Source organism: Portunus trituberculatus, chromosome 32 (assembly GCF_017591435.1).
Source record: "Portunus trituberculatus isolate SZX2019 chromosome 32, ASM1759143v1, whole genome shotgun sequence".
NCBI lineage: Eukaryota > Metazoa > Arthropoda > Malacostraca > Decapoda > Portunidae > Portunus > Portunus trituberculatus.
The window spans coordinates 2535682-2555681 of record NC_059286.1 but is presented as its reverse complement, the minus strand read 5'-3'; the positions used below and the strand labels follow the sequence as shown (position 1 = coordinate 2555681).

The following is a 20000-nucleotide window of genomic DNA, read 5'->3' as shown; positions in this document are numbered from 1 at the left end:
CTAATTCTTGGGTTTTTCGTTTGATATGTGTTTCTGGTTTGTTGTCTTTTTAACAATGTTTTGTCCTTAATAAAAATCCTTCACAGTATTAATGGCAGAGTCATTTTTAGACGATAAGTAATAAACCACAATTACTTCTCTTAAACTTGTCCTTAAAATGCTAATAACCTTTCAGCCGCCAGGTCTTTTAAGGCGACTGTCAGAAAATCATAAGCCTTAATATTGAGTTTAAACGGTAAACACAATGGAGATGAATGCAGCAGGTTACTGAACTTACCATTCGTTGTCTTCACTTGAAACTGCAAAGCACCCTGTCTTTAAATAAAACTTTTGATATCCCTCACCCTCTGGCTTCTACGCCGGACAACCTCCCCACATTTCTGCCCTGCTCTCTTCCCTCCCTCCTTCAAAATCGATCCAGTGAATGCTTAAGTTCCTCCACCTTCCCGATGATGTTGCCATCCATAAGTGTCCCTTTCCCACTCGAGCCTCTCATGAAGAAATATTCAACGCGATCGTGTTCTTTATACCATGCGATGCCAAACTGCTTTGTGAATATAGGAGGAGTATGAATATTGTATTGTATAAAAGGCTATTTCCATCACTGGAGGTTCTGAAATATTAACATGTTTGGTGTACAGAACTTTTTCACACGTTAATCTGTGTAATAATTCGTGTTCCTATTGATGAAGCCATCCATAACCGTTAGCTATTCATACCTACATACATCATAGTTATATAGATTAGTTGTGTTACAAGGCCTACATAACTTACTTCGACTTATTCTAGCTTGTCAGTACATAACTCTAGTTGATTCCAATTTTATGCGTCTTTGTATTGGTCTATTGAATTCCTATACAGTAGTATCTTAGACTGTTGCTCATATAAAAAGTACGTCCACGCCATTCGGAGAGAGAGAGAGAGAGAGAGAGAGAGAGAGAGAGAGAGAGAGAGAGAGAGAGAGAGAGAGAGAGAGAGAGAGAGAGAGAGAGAGAGAGAGAGAGAGAGAGAGAGAGAGAGAGAGAGAGAGAGAGAGAGAGAGTGTCAGAAAAATAGACAGACAGAGAGACAGACAGACAGACAGACAGACAGACAGACAGACAGACAGACAGACAGACAGACAGACAAACAGACACAAACAGATAGATGGACAGACGGAAAAACAAGCAGGCTGACAGAGGAACAAAGAAAAAGCCGAACATAAGCAAAAACAGATTGCGATAGAGAAACAGGCACAAAGAAACAGCCCACCACACACATACACACACACACACACACACACACACACACACACACACACACACACACACACACACACACATACTTATATACAAACACTTGTAATCAAACAAAGACAAGTAGTTAAGTAATTCCACTGATATCTAAGCATTAATTCATTTTATTGCCATTTCACTCCACCCACTGACCTGCAATGTTATTACACCATTCCCTTACTTTCCCTCAGTTTTGATTCACAGAGATTAAGATCCGTCAGGTGATCGATACAGCATACGATTGATGCTTCACACACAAGAACTCAGAGGTGCAGCAGATGGCAAGCGAAGAACAAAATGAGAACAGTACCTATCAAAATATGCAAAGTAAATAAGTGATATCTAGTAAAAATAAAGAAAAAAATTGTAAAACCTATACACATAGAACACGTGAGCAATAAAACGAATGAGTACAATTGGTAAAATGGAAACGCGTCACCCCAATAAACAACGTATAAGAATAAGCAGATACAAACACACGTTCCCTCGCCAGTAACGAGAAGCAAATCTTTCAAAGCATGAGGAAAAATGCAAACAACCAGCAAAATCAAACACAAACAGATGCTCTTTGCTCAAATCATAGATAAAGGTCAAAACGTTTAGAAAAATGATCACGCCAACAAACTAATATGAAAAATAGAAACTCATATCAGAAACAAAACAAAACAAAAATAAAATACAATCTCTTTACCCAATTCCTACGCACCGGATATTGAAATTCATCACACCGAGTCAAATATTCAATCTGAGAGAGAGAGAGAGAGAGAGAGAGAGAGAGAGAGAGAGAGAGAGAGAGAGAGAGAGAGAGAGAGTCCATCTTTTATATGGAGAAGCACAATAATAATGATCCAACGAGGAACTAGTACTCTAAAGGATCACAGTATGTCGAGTAACTATGCATACATGTTTCGTTAAGCCGATTACTTCTGATAGGAGAGCCCAGGTAGAAAGATCGACACACACCTATCCAATGAACCACCATCTACACACACACACACACACACACACACACACACACACACCTGAAGCGAAACATAAAAAAAAGAGGAACACAGGAAAGATAAAAGAAAAGAAAGAAACATTTCAGGTAGAAGAGAGGCAAGACTGAAGAAGGAAATGAAGAAGGAAGGGACGTGTTAAAGGGAGAGTGAAGAGAGAGGGAGGTAGTGAAGGAAGGAAAGACAGGCACTAAGGAAAAGGAGAGGGAAGAAGACGTTGATAAAGTACAGAACACACTGAGGGAGGGAAGGAGGAACTGAAGAGAGGTAGAGAAACACTGAAAAAAAAGGAGTGAAAAGCGACATAGCTACTGAGAAAGGTACGGAAGGAGAGAGAAAGAGGAAAGAAAGAAAGAAGCTGGTACTGCAGAAGAAAGAGGAGGAAGAGAGGCAATGAAGATGAAGAAATATGCACTTAAGGAGAGAGAAAGAGCACCACTGAAAAGGGAGAAAAATTGGAAGGAGGTAGAGAAAAAGGAGAGGAGAGGAGGGAGGCAGAAGGAGCACAAAGGTTCCAGGAATGCTTGGGCGAGGGAGGAAGGGTGAAGGAAGAATGGACAAAGGATGAGAGGATGAAAGGAGAGAGGAAGGGAGGAAGAGTGGAAGGTGAAGGAAGGATACAAGGGTTGGAAGGATTGAGAGGAGAGGGAAATGAGGGAGATAGGATTAAAGAGAAAGGAGTTTAGGAGGCTGAGAGGGAGGAAGAGTACAGGAAATGGGATGTAGAACAGAGAGAAGATGGTTACAGTAGGGATGGAATGGGAGGGAGCAAAGGATGAATGAATTAATAGGAGTGAAAGGGGAATGAAGGAGGTTAGGATTAACAAGATAAAGAAGGTGGTGCAATGAAGTAGGGAAAAAGGGAGGAAGAATAGAAAATGGAGAGGAAGTGGTTGCAGGAAGGAAGGGATGGGAGAGACAGGAAGGGGGAGAGGAGAGGTTGACCCTTTCTCTTAAACTTTCCTCTTTGCCATGTCGAGGCGCACGTTTCCAGGACAAAATGGTAGTGAGGTCTTTTTTTTTATTTTCTGTAAAACTCTTCGTTAATCTGTGAGGCGAGTGGCCACGAGTCTCCCCCCCAGCAAGAGTGTTAGCAATCCGCGATAAGAGGGATTTCCAGCCACAGGGAAGAAAAGTGCGGTTGTTTTGTAGTCCTGACGGTGCACTGAACTCAAAACTACGCGGCATTCATCAGTAGAGAGGTAGAAATGCATCAGTGTAGTGTACCCTGATAGCGTTTTGGAAATCGTGTAATGATACCAATTAACTCTTTTTACAGCCATGGTCTTCCTTTGTTAACATGCAAAGAACTGTACTATAAGGAAAAAAAAATGGATGAATATGAGAGAGAGAGAGAGAGAGAGAGAGAGAGAGAGAGAGAGAGAGCGTTATGCATTTCCGAGACCTTAGTAGAACAGTAATTTAAAAAAAAAAAAGTTGTAGGTACGCAGCTGATTCTATGCCAAGAGGGAAAGACATCAAATAGAAAATTGGTTACTGTGTGTGTGTGTGTGTGTGTGTGTGTGTGTGTGTGTGTGTGTGTGTGTGTGTGTGTGTGTGTGTGTGTGTGTTTGAGTGCTTTTTTTTACACTGTGCAGATCATGCTGAAAAAAACAGCATATCTTGCTGAAAAATAAGCGGTCAGTGTCTGGAAATTAATGCGCATTATCAAAGGTGGCAGTCTCATCACTGGTATCCTTGCAATTCAATATATTTGTGTTCAAGAAAAGACTCATTGTTTCTTTATCATTTACATCTGTACTGCATGCATCAGTGTGCAAGGATGACAGAGAGGAGGCAACACAACGAGAGCAATCAAACACTCCTACTTCGATAATGCTACTAATGTTTACAGATTTCCAGACACTAACTGTTACTTATCAGCGAAATGTAATGCCTTTAGAAATCATGATCTGTACAATGAAAGGATGAAAAGTGAAGTTGATGAGCTGAATGAAATGACATAGCCTAGTCTAACCGTCATCAGAAAACGTAAGTATTATTCCGATATTATCCTACTTTAATATTGAAGCCCCCATCCCATCCACGATTATGAGGCAAAAATATCAATTAACCGGACCACTGTCTATGATTATTTATCATACTCTTTTTTTATGTGGAAAGGGCATCGGTCATGGGAAACATAATACGTAATAATGGAAAAAAAAAATTCCTCAGAGGTGCTAGTACCGGAACAGAATGAAAAGCGGCGGTCATCAAAACTGTAATCATACATGAATTGAAACCTCCCTTTTAAAATATATTTCAAGTTAAAGGAAGATAGAAATACAGAAGCAGAGTGGGATTTCCAGAGTTTGCTAGAAAAAATGATGAACAATAATTTGAGCAACTCTTGCATTACGTGGTGCAGAAAATGGATGAAAAAATAAAGTTTTGTACAGCGAGGCCACGGGAGGATAGGTGGTATGCAGTAAGCACCCATGAAAATAGCAGTAGAAGACAGCAAGAGATGCAACACTACGGCGATGAGAAAGAGGATGAAGACAGCCAGTTAGAAGAGAGTTGATAAGACGAAAGTTATGATTCCAACCTGTTTAAAAGAGCGGAATGAGCCGTTTACTGATAGAGCAAAGTAGTAATTCTAATTAAACTTAATCTCCCAGTAAAGCAGAATACTATGATGAAACAGCGTATGTGATAAACGTATAATCTGTAAATAATCAGTCTGTCATAATTAGCAATATCCCGTAATCCTGGTAGTAAGTGCATGCAGTGCGAAGTGAAACCTTATCACTGATTGAGAAAAACCCAAAGAAATAAACACAGGGTGAGGTATAGGGACATTCAATAAGTGAAAACTCTGCAATGGCAAACAAAAGATATTAACAAACATTATGAAACTGTGCAATGAATAAAAAAATATATTTGCAAAGAGGGAAAACGTAAATAAGCAATACACACAAAACAAATATTCTCACCCTCACAATATCATCCAAACTTTTCGTTTTGCCACATGGCGAATTTGTAAAATAACACTGAAAAAGCTTCATAATTTTTACAGGGATGAATGTAATAATATTCTGTGTCACTCTCCTACTTCGTACCTGGCGCCAACCCCTGACAAAAGGGAAACGATGAAGAACTAATAATAAAGAGAGGATAACAAGAATGGATAGAAAATGTCATATTTGTTTGTGGGAGCATGACAACCAATATATTCGCTATTGAATTTATTTTATATACCTTCGGTGCGTCACCTGCAGGGCCGCCCCAAGCCCCGACATAACTCCAACCCTTCTGCCCGGATTGCCACGGTTTTTCTGTTTCCCTAAACACTGTATTTCTAGTGAAACCAAACCTTGAGATCTTTTACGTGCACTGTCTGCTGGAATACAAAGCAGCCCAAGACGATGAGTGAGCGAGGGGAAGAAAAAAAATTCCTGTTATAACGAGAAGGGAAGACCGCCCAAGTTAAAAACAACAACGATAACAATGCAATACTGAAAATCAAGAGATTCACACTGATATAGTCTACAACCTAGAATCCATTCCTAGCCTTATTATAGGTCTATTACCTCCTACCTTTCCACGTCCTTTCAGAGACGACCAACCCTTCTGGGGAAGTCAACAGATTACGCAGGCTCCCAACAGAATGCCTGACTTTTGATCTTTCTAAGATTTCTGAGTGGGGCAGAGAAAACGTAGTAGTTTTCAATGCCTCAAAAACTCTATTCCTCCAACTATCAACTCGAGACAACCTTCCTGACAACTATCCCCTCTGCTTCAGTGACACTCAACTGTTCCCCTTTTCCACACTGAATATCCTCGGTCTATCCTTTACTCATAATCTTAACTGGAAACTTCACATCTCATCTCTTGCTAAAACAGTTCCATGAAATTAGGTGTTCTGCGGCGTCTCCACTAGTTTTTCTCGCCCCTCCAACTGCTTTCTCGGTAGAAGGGCCTTATCCGTTCATGTATGGAGTACTCTTCGCATGTTTGGGGATTCCACTCACACAGTTTCATTAGATAGGATGGAATCAAAAGTTTTTCGTCTCATCAACTCCCCTCCTCTGACTTACTGTCTTCAGCCTCTTTCTCACCGCCGGAATGTTGCATCTCTTTCTCTCTCTCTCTCTCTATTTCTTATCGCTTTAATGCTAACTGCTCTACTGATCTTGCTAACTGCATGCCTCTCCTCCTGCTATCTCGCTGCGCAAGGCTTTCTTCTTCTTCTCATCCCTATTCTCTCCAACTCTCTAACCCAAGAGTTAACCAGTGCTTTCAATCATTCATATCTTTCACTGGTAAACTCTGGGACTCCCTGCCTGCTTCTGTATTTCCATCTTCCTACAACTTGACTTCTTTTAAGAGGGAGGTTTCAAGACATTTTTTCCTATTTTTGGCTAAATCCTTAAAAATCTTTTTGGGAACCTACAGTTTCATAGGGCTTTTTTTTATTTTTTTATTTTGATGCCCTTGGCAGGTCCCCCTCTTGTATAAAAAGAAAAAAAAGTGTGGGAGAAGTTACCCTTTCCCTCCAATCCAGCAAGTTTAGGGGACGTGGGTATCCATGCAGGCTCTTTTGTGAGCGGAGAAATCAACAAATAATTCACTGACCTAAGATTAGAAACTCAGTATTACAATGAACTTATATTCAATGACGTATTTCAATAACCACGTATTTATAAAAAGACATACTTATAAGAGCAATGTCATATTTCTTCTCAATAATCTTGAGATCCCCAGGTCCTGGCCATCCATGACACGTGATCCAGATGATGCCCAACAGATGATTGCACGTTTCACTTCATAAACGGAAGGATTCACAGACAGATAGACACTATGCATGTGCCTCTTTATTTACAATACCGAAAACCAATCTAGCTATGCGCTTTTATAGACCGAGGAGTAAATACCGGATGGCTCAGACTGGATTTTAACGTCAAACCAAGCACGTTACAAGTGCAGTGAATACAACATATATATATGAGAAACAATGTATAGATTTGGCATTCATTATTAAAGAAAACGTATTCCGAAGTATAAATAATTGGTTCGAGATGGTTTGGTGTCTGTCTCGGAACGAAGCAGCTCGTGAGTTCCAAATATGCACTGCCTAATCTGATGCTTCAAATTTGGTCCCCTCCGTTATGGCTGCTACTAGTTACGGGTGTGCTGTCACAGGATGATCTCGCTGTCATTCAGGAAGAACAAAGAAGAATGAATGAACTTCTCAGCATCTACACAATGATGATCAAGACTATTAAATGCCAGGTAATTGTCCGATACTGAGGTTAAAATCATAAATTTCAATTATTTGCAAATTTCTCTTTAGTAAAAAAAAAAAAAAATTGCACATGCGTCTTGAAGGTTGTTGAGTTGGAGGCAAGGGGGGTACTTCTCCCACACTTTATATTTACGTTTTAGGTATATCCAAAGCCATGTGCGAAAGAATGGAAAAAAAGACCAATAACAAGGCCGGAAAGGACTATATAATTACCTAAGACAAAAGTTATGTATGCCTAAATAAATTTACGTTTTCAACCAATAGTTGCTCTCTCTACCCATTTTGACCTACTGAACCGTCCCGCCACTCTCCCCATATAAGGTAAACTAACTTAATCTAACATTTTGTAACCTAATCTTACTCGAATCCCACCTGGTAAAATAATCATGATTTTACGACATAGTAGAATTGTGTACACTGAATTGTATACATTGCGAAAGGCTATATTTAAGTGCGGCGTACTGATTGAAACAATAAAAGCTGTAGCTGTATGTCCACTACAAAAACAATACGAGGTTGTCACTTCAAGGTTGGGTTAAGTTAAAAATGGTTTGACGAAAGGAATACCACATAATGTTTGGTAACTCGATTCCTTAGATATCGAGACAAACCTTTGTGTATCAGTTGACTATAAGACGAAACTAACACTCAGTACGCAATGATGACTATCAAGATCACGTGGCTTGATAAAACCTACCTCTTCTTGAGAACACGGAGATGAATGTCTTTCCTTGTCTTCTTTTCTATTTCTATCGTACTGGGGAGTCCACAAAGAGCTACACATCAAGCACGGAAGCCAAGAGTTCAGTAATAAGTTTGTGTGGCTTGAAAACGCAACGCTGCACAACATGAAACACAGGGACACGTGGATGACAGAGACGCCTCCCGCGGTTGTCTGAGGTGTGCAGTGAGTGACGTTTCCGGTCCACGTAGCCAACCGTAAATAAACAGTACATTGTCTTGTCTTTATGTAGTTTATTCATTACTACCAAATACAATCTAAAACTATAGGGACATTATTAGTAGTTGTAATAATCAGATCAAGTATTGAGTAATTATAGGTAACGCAATAGAAAAGTAATCTTGTGTTTTCGAGATAATGTTGGTAGACCTGTAATCAGCTGTTCCTTAACTGCGTCTTCATTTCTCTGGTAGCAGTCACGGAAACTGAAGGATATACATTGTACTTGGCAACACTCTCATCAACACCGTCTAAACCCATGCTTATTGTACACTTTATTGAACCTTATCATTATCAGTAACATATTCAAATACAGCAGTTATTAACACTAGAAATTAAAGCTATCTTTGAGTGTCAAATAACTGAATAATTCATACTTTTCAAGTACATTGTCAAGTAAGTGGCATTTCTAAAGTGTTCCGCATGCACGAGTTCAAACGAGTGGGTTGCCAGTGTATGTTGGTGCAATATTTAGTTCCTATGCCGCGACACTAGTTATGCATTGCTATAATGACCGCTATGCTTACATTTATCTTAATAGTGTCACTAGATATAAAATCGATGGTGTACATCAAAGCAACGTAAAAAAAAGACGAAAAAAATACATAATCAATGGCGCACTCAATGGTCACACATTCGAACGAAGCCTTGGTGGAGACCAGACGATACGCAGTGATGTGGAAAGCCCAGAAAATGTCCACGTTTTGACTTCGTTCTGTGTTTACAGTGACACACGTGATAGGTGATGAACGCGGAGTATTACTGATGAGTTTGTGGGGTGCTGTCAGCGTGGAACAGGGCGACGAGGAGGCTTCCATTACGTGCCCATGCTTCACGCAGCACTTCTCGGTTGTGAACACCAGTGAGGTGAGAAAGACGTTCATTTTTATACAAGAAATTGTAGATAATTAGTCTCTCAAATAATATGAATTTTCAGATAAACTATTTGTTCATTATTCAATGCGTTTTATTTTATTTATTTTCGTGTTTTTTTGTTCCTTTACTTTTTCGTCTATGTAAGGTTAAACGCAGGGTGATTTTAAGAATCGTTTTGATAATGTAGAATTTATTTCTTTATTATGAAGCATTATATAATACAGTAGAAGTAAGTATTTGTCATTTGTATTGTTTAACCTATATTTCTTACTGAATGTCTAACGAATGTTGTATCACCGATCGTTTTTTATTAGTGCTAAATTTGCGTTCTCGTTAGTAAAGAATATGAAAAGCTAATATATATATATATATATATATATATATATATATATATATATATATATATATATATATATATATATTAGCTTTCATATTCTTTACTAACGAGAACGCAAATTTAGCACTAATAAAAAACGATCGGTGATACAACATTCGTTAGACCTTCAGTCATAGTCATAGTGTTGCTTGCACCAGTACACTGCTAGGAAAAGGAAACATACTGAAAGAAGGTGATGTTGATTAAAGCAAATGAGACGAGAAGTATACTGCAGACAGAATGAGACTAAAAATTCTGAAAATAATTGTGTGAAGAAAGAAAATTTAAACACCAAAATTAGACTACCAGATAGTGAATGATCCGAAAATAAATACAGGAAAGTAGTAGAGGATAATTAAAGAAGGTAGAAACATGTTAAAATAGCAATTTGGATTAAGAAAAGAGAGAAGATGCTAATAGGAAGATATTTTATGAAACAAGGATGAAAAGCTTTTGGATGAGAAGAGTGCCGCCCTCACAATACAAGCACCACCTTGCCATCAAACATTCAGAATTGTGGGAGACCCAACATACATACTAGGCACCTTGCTCCATGTCTCTTATATTATTCACCGTGAAATGTCACTGTGCATTCACTGGATATCTGGTGCCGGCAATGAGAAACAATAATTTTCAAAGACACTGGTGAATGAAAATTCCATTGGCATCAACATGGATCACTCATGTTTTTCTTTATATAGGTTGTTTATGTCACAGGCTTTATCATCACCCACGTCATTCTCAATTCGTTCCTTACTCTTGAGTATTTAGGTGTGCTGTTCTACAATATGATGTGCTGCCCAAGGTGAACTGGTGCGTTTTCTTCGTTAACTATTGAACACGAATAAATTGCTTTGGTTCCACTTGCTGTGAGTCTTCTTCTTCTTCTTCTTCTTCTTCTTCTTCTTCTTCTTCTTCTTCTTCTTCTTCTTCTTCTTTTCCATTTTTCTTTTCCATCTTCTTTTAACCTAGCATGCTTTTTGTGTGCCCTTATCTTTTTTTATGCAAGAAGGAAGCTTACCAAGGGCAAAAAAATATTTAAAAAAAGTCCCACTTAAACTGTAAGTAACCTAAAAGATAAGAGAGGAGTTAGCCAGAAAACAGGGATATATGTCTTGTAAACCTCCCTCTTAAAATAATTCAAGACGTAGGAAGATGGAAATACAGAAGCAGGCAGGGAGTTCCAGAGTTTACCAGAGAAAGGTATGAATGATTAAGAATACTGGTTAACTCTTGAATTAGGAAGTTGGACAGAATAAGGGTGAGGGGAAGAAGAAAGCCTTGTGCAGCGAGGCCGCAGGAGGAGGGGAGGCATGCAGTTAGCAAGCAAGATCAGTAGAGAAGTTAGCATGGAAATATCGATAAAGGATAGGAAAAGATGCAACATTTCGACAGTAAGAAAGACGATGAAGACAGTCAGGGGAGGGGAGTTGATGAGACGAAGGTTTTGATTCCACCTTATCTATTAAGAATGTGTGACTGGAACCCCCAAACACACAAAGAGTACTCCATACAGGGACGGATGAGGCCCTTATACAGTGTTAGCATTTGGAGGGGCGAGAAAAAACTGGCGGAGACGTCTTAGATTGCCAAACTTCATAGAAGCTGTTTTAGCAAGGGATGAAACGTGAAATTTCCAGTTAAGACTATGAGTAAAGGACAGATTGAAGATATGCAATGTGGAAGAGGGAGACAGTTGAGTGTCATTGAAGAAGAGGGGATAGTTGTCGAGTTGATAGATGGAGGAATTGAGTTTTGAGGCATTGAACACTACTAGATTTTCTCTGCCGCAATCGGATATCTTAGAAAGATCTGAAGTCAGGCGTTCTGTGGCGTCCCTGTGTGATCTGTTGACCTCCTGAAGGGTTGGTCGTCTCTGAGAGGACGTGCAAAGATGTAGGGTGGTATCATCAGCGTAGGAGTGGATAGGGCAAGAAGTTTGGTTAAGAAGATCATTAATGAATAATAGAAAGAGAGTGGGTGACAGGACAGAACCCTGAGGAACACCACTGTTAATAGATTTAGGAGAAGAACAGTGGCCATCTACCACAGCTGCAATAGAACGGTCGAAAAGGAAACTTAAGATAAAGTTGCAGAGAGAAGGATAGAAACCGTAAAAGGGTAGTTTAGAAATCAAAGCTTTGTGCCAGACTCTATCAAAAGCTTTTGATATGTCTAACGTGACAGCAAAAGTTTCACCGAAATCTCTAAAAGAGGACGCCAGAAGATCACCAGTAGAGCGACCTTGACAGAAGCCATACTGGCGATCAGATAGAAGATTGTGAAGTGACAGATGTTTGAGAATCTTCCTATTCAGGATAGATTAAAAAACTTTAGACAAGCAAGAGATTAAAGCTATAGGACGGTAGTTTGAGGATTAGAACGGTCACCCTTTTTAGGAACAGGCTGAATGTAGGCAAACTTCCAGCAAGAAGGAAAGGTAGAAGTCGATAGACAAAGTTGAAAGAGTTTGGCCAGGCAAGGTGCAAGCACGGAAGCACAGTTTTTGAGAACAATAGGAGGGACCCCATCAGGTCCATAAGCCTTCCGAGGGTTTAGGCCAGCGAGGGCATGGAAAACATCATTACGAAGAATTTTGATTGTAGACATGAAATAGTCAGAGGGAGGAGGAGAGGAGGACAAGCCCAGAATCATCCAAGGTGGAGTTGTGAGCAAAGGTTTGAGAGAAGAGTTCAGCTTTAGAGACAGAAGAGATGGCAGTGGTGCCATCAGGATGAAATAAAGGAGGAAAGATGAAGAAGTGAAGTTATTGAGATGTTTTTGGCTAGATGCCAGAAGTCACGAGGAGTTTGAGTTTGAAAGATTTTGACATTTTCTATTTATGAAGGAGTGTTTGGCAAGTTGAAGAACAGACTTGACATGATTCCGGGCAGAAATATAAAATGCATGAGAATCAGGAGATGGAAGGCTCAAGTACCTATTGTGGGCAAGTTCTCCATCGTGTATAGCACGAGAACAGTCTGTATTAAACCAAGGTTTAGAAGGTTGAGAAAAGAATGAGGAATGTACGCCTCCATGCCAGACTCTCTCACCTCTGGTTTTCGTTCAGCACACAGAGATGGGTTTCTGACACGGAAACAGTAATCGTTCCAGGGAAAATCAGCATAATACCTCTGCAGTTCACCCCAATTGGCAGAGGCAAAACGCCAAAGGCACCTTCACTTTGGGGGATCTTGTGGAGGGATTGGAGAAATAGGATAAGATACATGAATGAGATTGTGTTCGGAGGAGCCAAACGAAGATGATAGAGTGACAGCATAAGCAGAATGATTAGAGGTGAGGAAATGATCAAGAATGTTGGGCGTGTCTCCAAGACGGTCAGGAATACGAGTAGGGTGTCACACCAGTTGCTCTAGGTCATGGGATATAGCAAAGTTGAAGGCTGGGTCACCAGGATGATAAGTGAAGGGAGAAGATAGCCAAAACTGGTGGTGAACATTGAAATCTCCATGGATGGAGATTTCAGCGTAAGGACAGAGGGACAGAATGTGCTCCGCTTTGGAAGTTAAATTGTCAAAGAATTTATTATAGTCAGAGGAGTTAGGGGAGTAATAATAATAATAATAATAATTGATGGTTTATTTATCAAGAAAGTTTTACAAAGTCATTTATAAAACGTCATGTCTTGATTTACAAAAAAGTGCTTATCCATTTAGGTAGTTACATGAAAGATAAAATAAGTTCAAGAAGCACAGATAAATTTAGTTAAAGAGTGTCTATTGAGTGTAAGAAAGATGGTGGAAAACTCGGAAGATTCGAGAGCGTGGGCACGAGAGCAAATAAGTCGTTGAGTACAAAGACGCAACATCCAGCTTTGGAACGAAAATGACGATAGAGAAAGTATGAAGGAATAGAGAAGGGACTACTGCCAGTTGACTCAGAGAGCTGAGTTTCGCTGAGGAAAAGAAAATGAGGTTTAGTAGAGGAGAGGTGGTGTTCCACAGATTGAATTTTAGACCTAAGACCACGAATGTTGCAGAAGTATGGATAGCCTTATTTTTATCTTATTTATTTATTTATTATTTTTTTTGATGGACGGATTTGCTTCCCGTAAATAATATATACTTAACCATGGGATAATTACTTCCAGTCATCCACACAAGCAACACAGCTCTCTTTTAACCTCCATCGCCCAGATGTCACTGTGATTTGATACAGCCTATCATGTTGAATACGATAACATTCACTCTCTCTCTCTCTCTCTCTCTCTCTCTCTCTCTCTCTCTCTCTCTCTCTCTCTCTCTCTCTCTCTCTCTCTGTACTGTGTTCAAGGTTCAATAAAGTTCAGTTTACACATGTAATATTTTGCAGCTTTTAATGTTTCAGCCTGAACCTTCAGTACTTTTCACAAGGTTTTCTATATTTGATTTTTCAAGCTTATTTTTTTTTTTTTTTTTTTTTTTATCGAAGCACTCGAACTGGACTTTCGTTATACATAAACTTTTGGAGAGATATATTTTAGTGACCACTTTTTTTCAACTGACTGAGCGTTTTTTTCAGGGAAAGGAGAGCTTTTTAATCTGATGTTCGTCAAACTGGTAAAACACGCATGAACGAGTGATAAATTTAGCTCCGTGTTTTATTTGCCTTCTTTATGGAGTGGGCGAGCTAGCCGGCAAACGAAGATGCCATGGTAAAAATTGGGATTGAAATAAACAGTTAAATGGAAAGCAAATATGATAGAGGAAAATGTAGAGATTCGGGTATGTCAAGGTCAACGAAGATGAAAGGAAAGTGCAGAGATGAAAACCAGAAAAAAATAAATGAAGGTATGGAAGGGTGAATAAGAGAGAGAGAAAGAGAGAAAGAGTGGAATGGCATTGCTCCCTGTGGTGGTGGCTGTGGAGGATCGGCGCAATACCGGCACACACAAACACACAAACACACACACACACACACACACACACACACACACACACACGCCATTACTAAAAATCCCCTTTATGTTGTTTATCACGCTGTATCTTCCATCCTAGTGTCGAGGGCCAGGCCGCGAAACTGCTGTGTGCGCCGGGGACTTCATAGGACGATCAAATTTACGACGCGGGTGTAAACATAACATGAGTCCATTTCGATACCATGACTTTAAAGGCTACGCCAGCACTCACGGCCGTGCTGGGAGGAGAGGGGCACGATGGCGCTAACGGGATCCAAGAGTGCATAAAGTAAGGCACGTGGAAGTTTCCGCATGTATTTCTGTTTTAAATAGGAGGAAAACGCATGATTAGGAAGGACGTAGTTATTGAAGGGGAAGACTGGAAATGAAGCACCATGTCAGTGTATGTAGGAACATGTTAGAAAAAAGAAAAATTTGTCACATGGATATATATATATATATATATATATATATATATATATATATATATATATATATATATATATATATATATATATATATATATATATATATATATATATATATATATATATATATATATATATATATATATATATATATATATTATATATATATTCTTATCTTTTTTTTAATATAAGGAGAAAAGAAAAAAAACGGAACAAGATGCAGTTACAGTAAGTCTGTGAAATTATAAAACACAAAAGGCGTAAACCTTGATTGCCACTTCAATAAACAGAGGCAACAAAAGGTGTTGAGAAAATATAAAAAGTGAAACGTGATCCAGATAAAAGAAGATTAAAATCAAATGTTGTTAGTTCGCTTTTAAAGCGGAGAAGAACCAAAACAAAGACATAAAATCACATCCAGAATGATGTAAGAGGCAAGTGCAGACTAAAACAATCTAATAGGAGGTGTTAATATTATGAGTCGTTATTCTTTACATAGAAATGTGCATGAGTATAAGGTTTTGAAATAACACACACAAATAGGAAAACAATAGAGAGAAACACGCAACCAGAAAAAGAGAGAGGCAGTCAGACAGACGAAGAGAGAGAGGGAGAGAGACAGAGACAGACAGCAGTAAACAAATCAGGAAGACAAAACAAGCCCCTCATTGCAATATGCCACTGAGCCCATGGCGTATTCATCCTAATCTTGGCATATCAATCACGCCCTTAGCCAGCAGACCGTACATGGCCCGCCAGATCGCCACACTGAGTCAGGGCTGGGAGAGGGCGCGGCAGTAACGTGTCCCACTCCTAACGAAGCGCCGCAGGTTAAGCCACGCCATAATTGCTTCTGTATTTTGTGCGACAATGAGGGAAATTAGGTCGAAGTTACGTTTGTGACCTGATTAAAACGCACTTCCCAGTTTAATAAGGGGAAGTTGTTTCGAGAAATGCTTTTAGAATGATTTGTTTCTTTTCACTTTATTTTTTCTTCTACATTGCTTGGTCTTTGTTTACCAAGAAACCAAGTAATACTACTCAGTTTTTTGTATGTCTCTCTCTCTCTCTCTCTCTCTCTCTCTCTCTCTCTCTCTCTCTCTCTCTTTTCCCTTTATTTGTAATTTGTAAACCCATATAGGTCATTCCTTCAGGTTTATATATAATACTTAGCAATTCTTTTCCTTTCTCTCTTTTCGGTCTACTTTTCCTTCTACGCACACGCAGCATATTTCTTCTCGCACCATACACTATAGCGGTGATATCGGTAACCGGAGTATCAGTCTTACTAGAAGCTGGCCACCTTCAGGCCATAACTGAATGACTGGAGAATATCTACACGCTTCATGCCAACAAAATTTTCAATGTTTACTATATCCGGGAGCGCTGGAGGAAAGGAGAATAACTTAACGGTCCGTAAAATGCGTCACTATAAAGCCGAACCCTCTGCGAATATGTCATCTTAAATCCAGCTACGCCAACACAAAGGCGGGAACGGCTAGTTAAACCGCTAATGTCAGAGGCCAACCATTCACGTCGGTAAAAGAAAGGGGATATTCATTTTTGCAGCTTGATTGCCTACTTACGTTATTGCCAAAGAGCTTAGAATAAATATAAAGGTGTATGAATAAATAAAAGTGAGCTTCAGAAAAGAGTGTACCATTGGAAGCAGTCGGGGTAATTAATATCTGGATTTGGCTTGTGGGGAGCAGCAGCTTTGGAACGAAGGGATGGTATTGAAGGACCAGGAAGTTTGAAGATGTTTGTCCGCAGGGAGTTAGAGACGCCTGGAATACTTGCTGAAGAAAGGTGTCGCTTTCAGTCTTCGAAAAGGTGTGTTATGAAAAGGTGAAGCATTGAATTTTAACTCTCTCTCTCTCTCTCTCTCTCTCTCTCTCTCTCTCTCTCTCTCTCTCTCTCTCTCTCTCTCTCTCTCTCTCTCTCTCTCTCTCTCTCTCTCTCATGCAGCAAAACACCTCTTTTCTCATTGTTAATTCACACGGTTCCTTTTAGATATGCACATAGGAAGGCAGAGAAGAAAAAGTAGTCTCTTTGTTGTTTGTTATCTTTTAATGCTCTCATTTATGTATTTTTGTTTTCATTTCTTAGTTTTGTATATCTCCTTTAATTCTTGCATTTTTTTTTGTGTGTGTACATATAGTTAATCCCTTCAGTATCATGACGCGTTCCTTTACTAATTTTTGTTACTATTTGGTGATTTTATACAGCTTCACTTATGTGGTGATTAGAATAGTGAGGACTCGGGCCATTATTCTTCTGATCTCCATAGACTCTTCCTAATGTCTATAAAATGGTCTTATCTGCACAAATCTTAGGGTAAAAAAGCGTGCAGTACTGAAGGGATTAAATTTTCTTCCATGTGTCATTTTACTTTTATTGTTGCTGAGATGATACTTTGTGTTCTACTTCTTTAACTGGTTTCTTTCCTTTTTAATGTATTTGTTCCTTTTTGTATGTAATTTCTATATATTTTTTCTACTTAACTTTTTTTCTTTCTCCCTTTTCTTGCTAAGGTATGTTTTCTATTTCTATTTTCTATTTAACTTTTTTCTTTCTCCCTTTTCTTGCTAAGGTATGTTTCCCGGCCCCTTTGTCACTTTCGCCATCCTTCTTTGGACAGATTCTATCCCATCTGTATCCAGGAGACCAAACCTGCACAGCGTAATCTTGCTGCGGCCTGACTAAAGTTGAGGTAACGTTATCGGGTACCTTAGAATAATTACATCAGTGGCTCTGTTACTTCGTTCCTATTAGTAAGACAAGAATTAAGTCTGATCTGGTGTACACTCTAATGGGCTATTTCTTGGGTCACTTATCAGGGTTAGCTGTCTCAGTCTTAATTTTTCTCTTTTTATACCTTTTTTTCTTTTTCGATGTCATTGGAAAGAGTTGTACTTTTACTGTTCTGTTTTGCTTTATTTATCTATTTATCTTTGTTCTCATTCTCGTAGTGAGGTTTTTATTTTCATACATATAATTTCTTTCTATTCTTTCGGTTTCTTTTCATTCCTTTTGTTCGTTTCCAGTTTTTAATTCCCTTTTCTCGTATATCCTTTCATAGCCGCTGCGAATTCTTCTTCTTGCTTTTCCTTATAATTTTCTATTCTTATCGTTATCGCTGCATCTTTTTGTACTTACTTTTCTTCTTTTTCTTTCTCGTATCTCTGTTGCTGATTTTTTTTTATCCTGTGTTAATTGGCGCTGCATCCTACCCTCAGACCTGTTATTTTCTTCCCGTCTCTTTTCGTAACCACTAAATTTTTCAGACCCGCTTCCATTGTTTTTTTATTTGCCTATATCGCCTTTCGTCTTTCGTCCTCATGTTTTTTTTTTCAATTTTCTTCCCTTATCGTTGTCATTTTTCATTCCATCTTTTTGCTATGATTTTTTTTTCTTTTTCTATCGTATTTCCTTCTATTCTCTTACGTATTTCTATGACTGTTTGCTCTTCATATTTTTTTTTCCTATCTCTTTTCATTGCTACGGTGTATCTTTGTGCATATGTCTGTTTTATATTTTTTTACTACTTCTATTACTGCTGATCAATGCATACCTCCTTTACATATTTTTTTTTCTATCCTTTTCATAGCTTCAGTAAAAAAAACGATGGTATCCTTGTTTTTATTCACCTTTTTCTCTTTCCTTCCTTCCCATAATTGCTATCTCTCTGTACTTTTATGCATTTCCAACCTTTTCCCTTACGGAGCTGCATTAAGAAAAACGGTTTTTTCTTCTTTTTTTCCCCACCTTTCCCTCGTTTTTTCCATAGCTGCTGTTCGTCTTTACCTCCTCTGCATTTTCTCCCTATCCCCTTTCGTAGCTCCAGTAAAAATCATTCATGTTTTGTTTCCACCTTTTTCCTCTTTTCTTACATAGCTGTTGTCCGTCTGTACTTCCTCCTCCCTGTTCCCTTTCGTAGCTGCGGTAAAAGTCGAGGGGATAAAAGCAGGGAGTGGTGAGAGGTGCCATCATCGTGATTGGCACTGATGGCTGCCACTCAACTCCCTCGTGGCACGGTGGCTTGTCTCCCGTCCTTAACTTTTATATGGGGACTGTGGTATCCCCGTCTGTGACTGAAATGGATGGACGGGTTATGATTCCTTGGCTTTATGGATTTTCAGTAGTGGTTCTGGAATGGAGTGTGTTGTGTTGTGTGTCTGTCTGTCTTACTCCTGTCTGTTTGACTTTTTTTCCTGTGTTTTGTTTGAATCGTGTTTTTCTTTATCTTTTTCTTTATTTTTAATTGTATTTGCTGCTTTTTTGTTGTATTTTATGTCAACTTCATATTTCAGTATGGTTTATTTTTCTCTCCGATTGTATTTTTACTGCATTTTGTTGTATTGTTTGTATTTTCTTTTGTATTCGGTATTTTCTTTTGTATTCGGTATTTTCATTTATACTTGATATGTTTTCTCTATTTGTTTTTTCCTATTTTCATCTTTTTTACTTTCACTTTATATTTTTCATGATTTTTCTTTTATTTATGAGAGATTGCATTGTCAGTATTATTATTTTCATGGGGAGAGTTTTTGTAATTGAGTTGAATGTATAAAAATTGCTGTTTTGATCCTAGTTTTCATTCACTAAGTCCATGCTGGCACGGACTGGGCTTAGGTAGACGGATAGGGAGAGCGTTGCTTGTATCTATGAGTGCTGTGGGCATATATCCATGGCAGTAGCGACAGCCGTGGTGGTGGTGGTGGTGGTGAAGGGGAAATTCACTATCCATGCATTTTCTGGCTCCTTATCGAATGTTATATATTTTCCTCTTACTAGACTTTCTTTTTTTTCCCTTTCTGTGTCGGTTTTGTTTTGCGTTAGTCTAAGAGTTTTTTGGTGTTTCTTTACTTCGCTTCTTCGTAAACTTTCTTCACCACACGTCCGACAATAAGATAAAATGTGAATGTTGCCGGCAAAG

General features: G+C 38.8%; 1 protein-coding gene and 1 long non-coding RNA gene across 3 annotated transcripts in view; one reads left to right on the top strand and one right to left on the bottom strand.

The window, feature by feature from the left end:
• LOC123512002 overlaps nt 1–8391 on the bottom strand; it is a 149961-nt gene extending 141570 nt beyond the window's left edge. Inside the window, exon 1 of the long non-coding RNA XR_006677003.1 lies at nt 8221–8391. This is a non-coding gene — a long non-coding RNA (uncharacterized LOC123512002). The remainder of the gene's footprint in view (nt 1–8220) is intronic.
• A 790-nt stretch (nt 8392–9181) lies between these two features.
• LOC123512036 (zwei Ig domain protein zig-8-like) overlaps nt 9182–20000 on the top strand; it is a 241249-nt gene continuing 230430 nt past the window's right edge. For both annotated transcript variants that reach the window (XM_045268193.1, XM_045268192.1), the window contains exon 1: nt 9182–9351. The gene's annotated coding sequence lies outside the window, so the exon portion shown is untranslated. The remainder of the gene's footprint in view (nt 9352–20000) is intronic.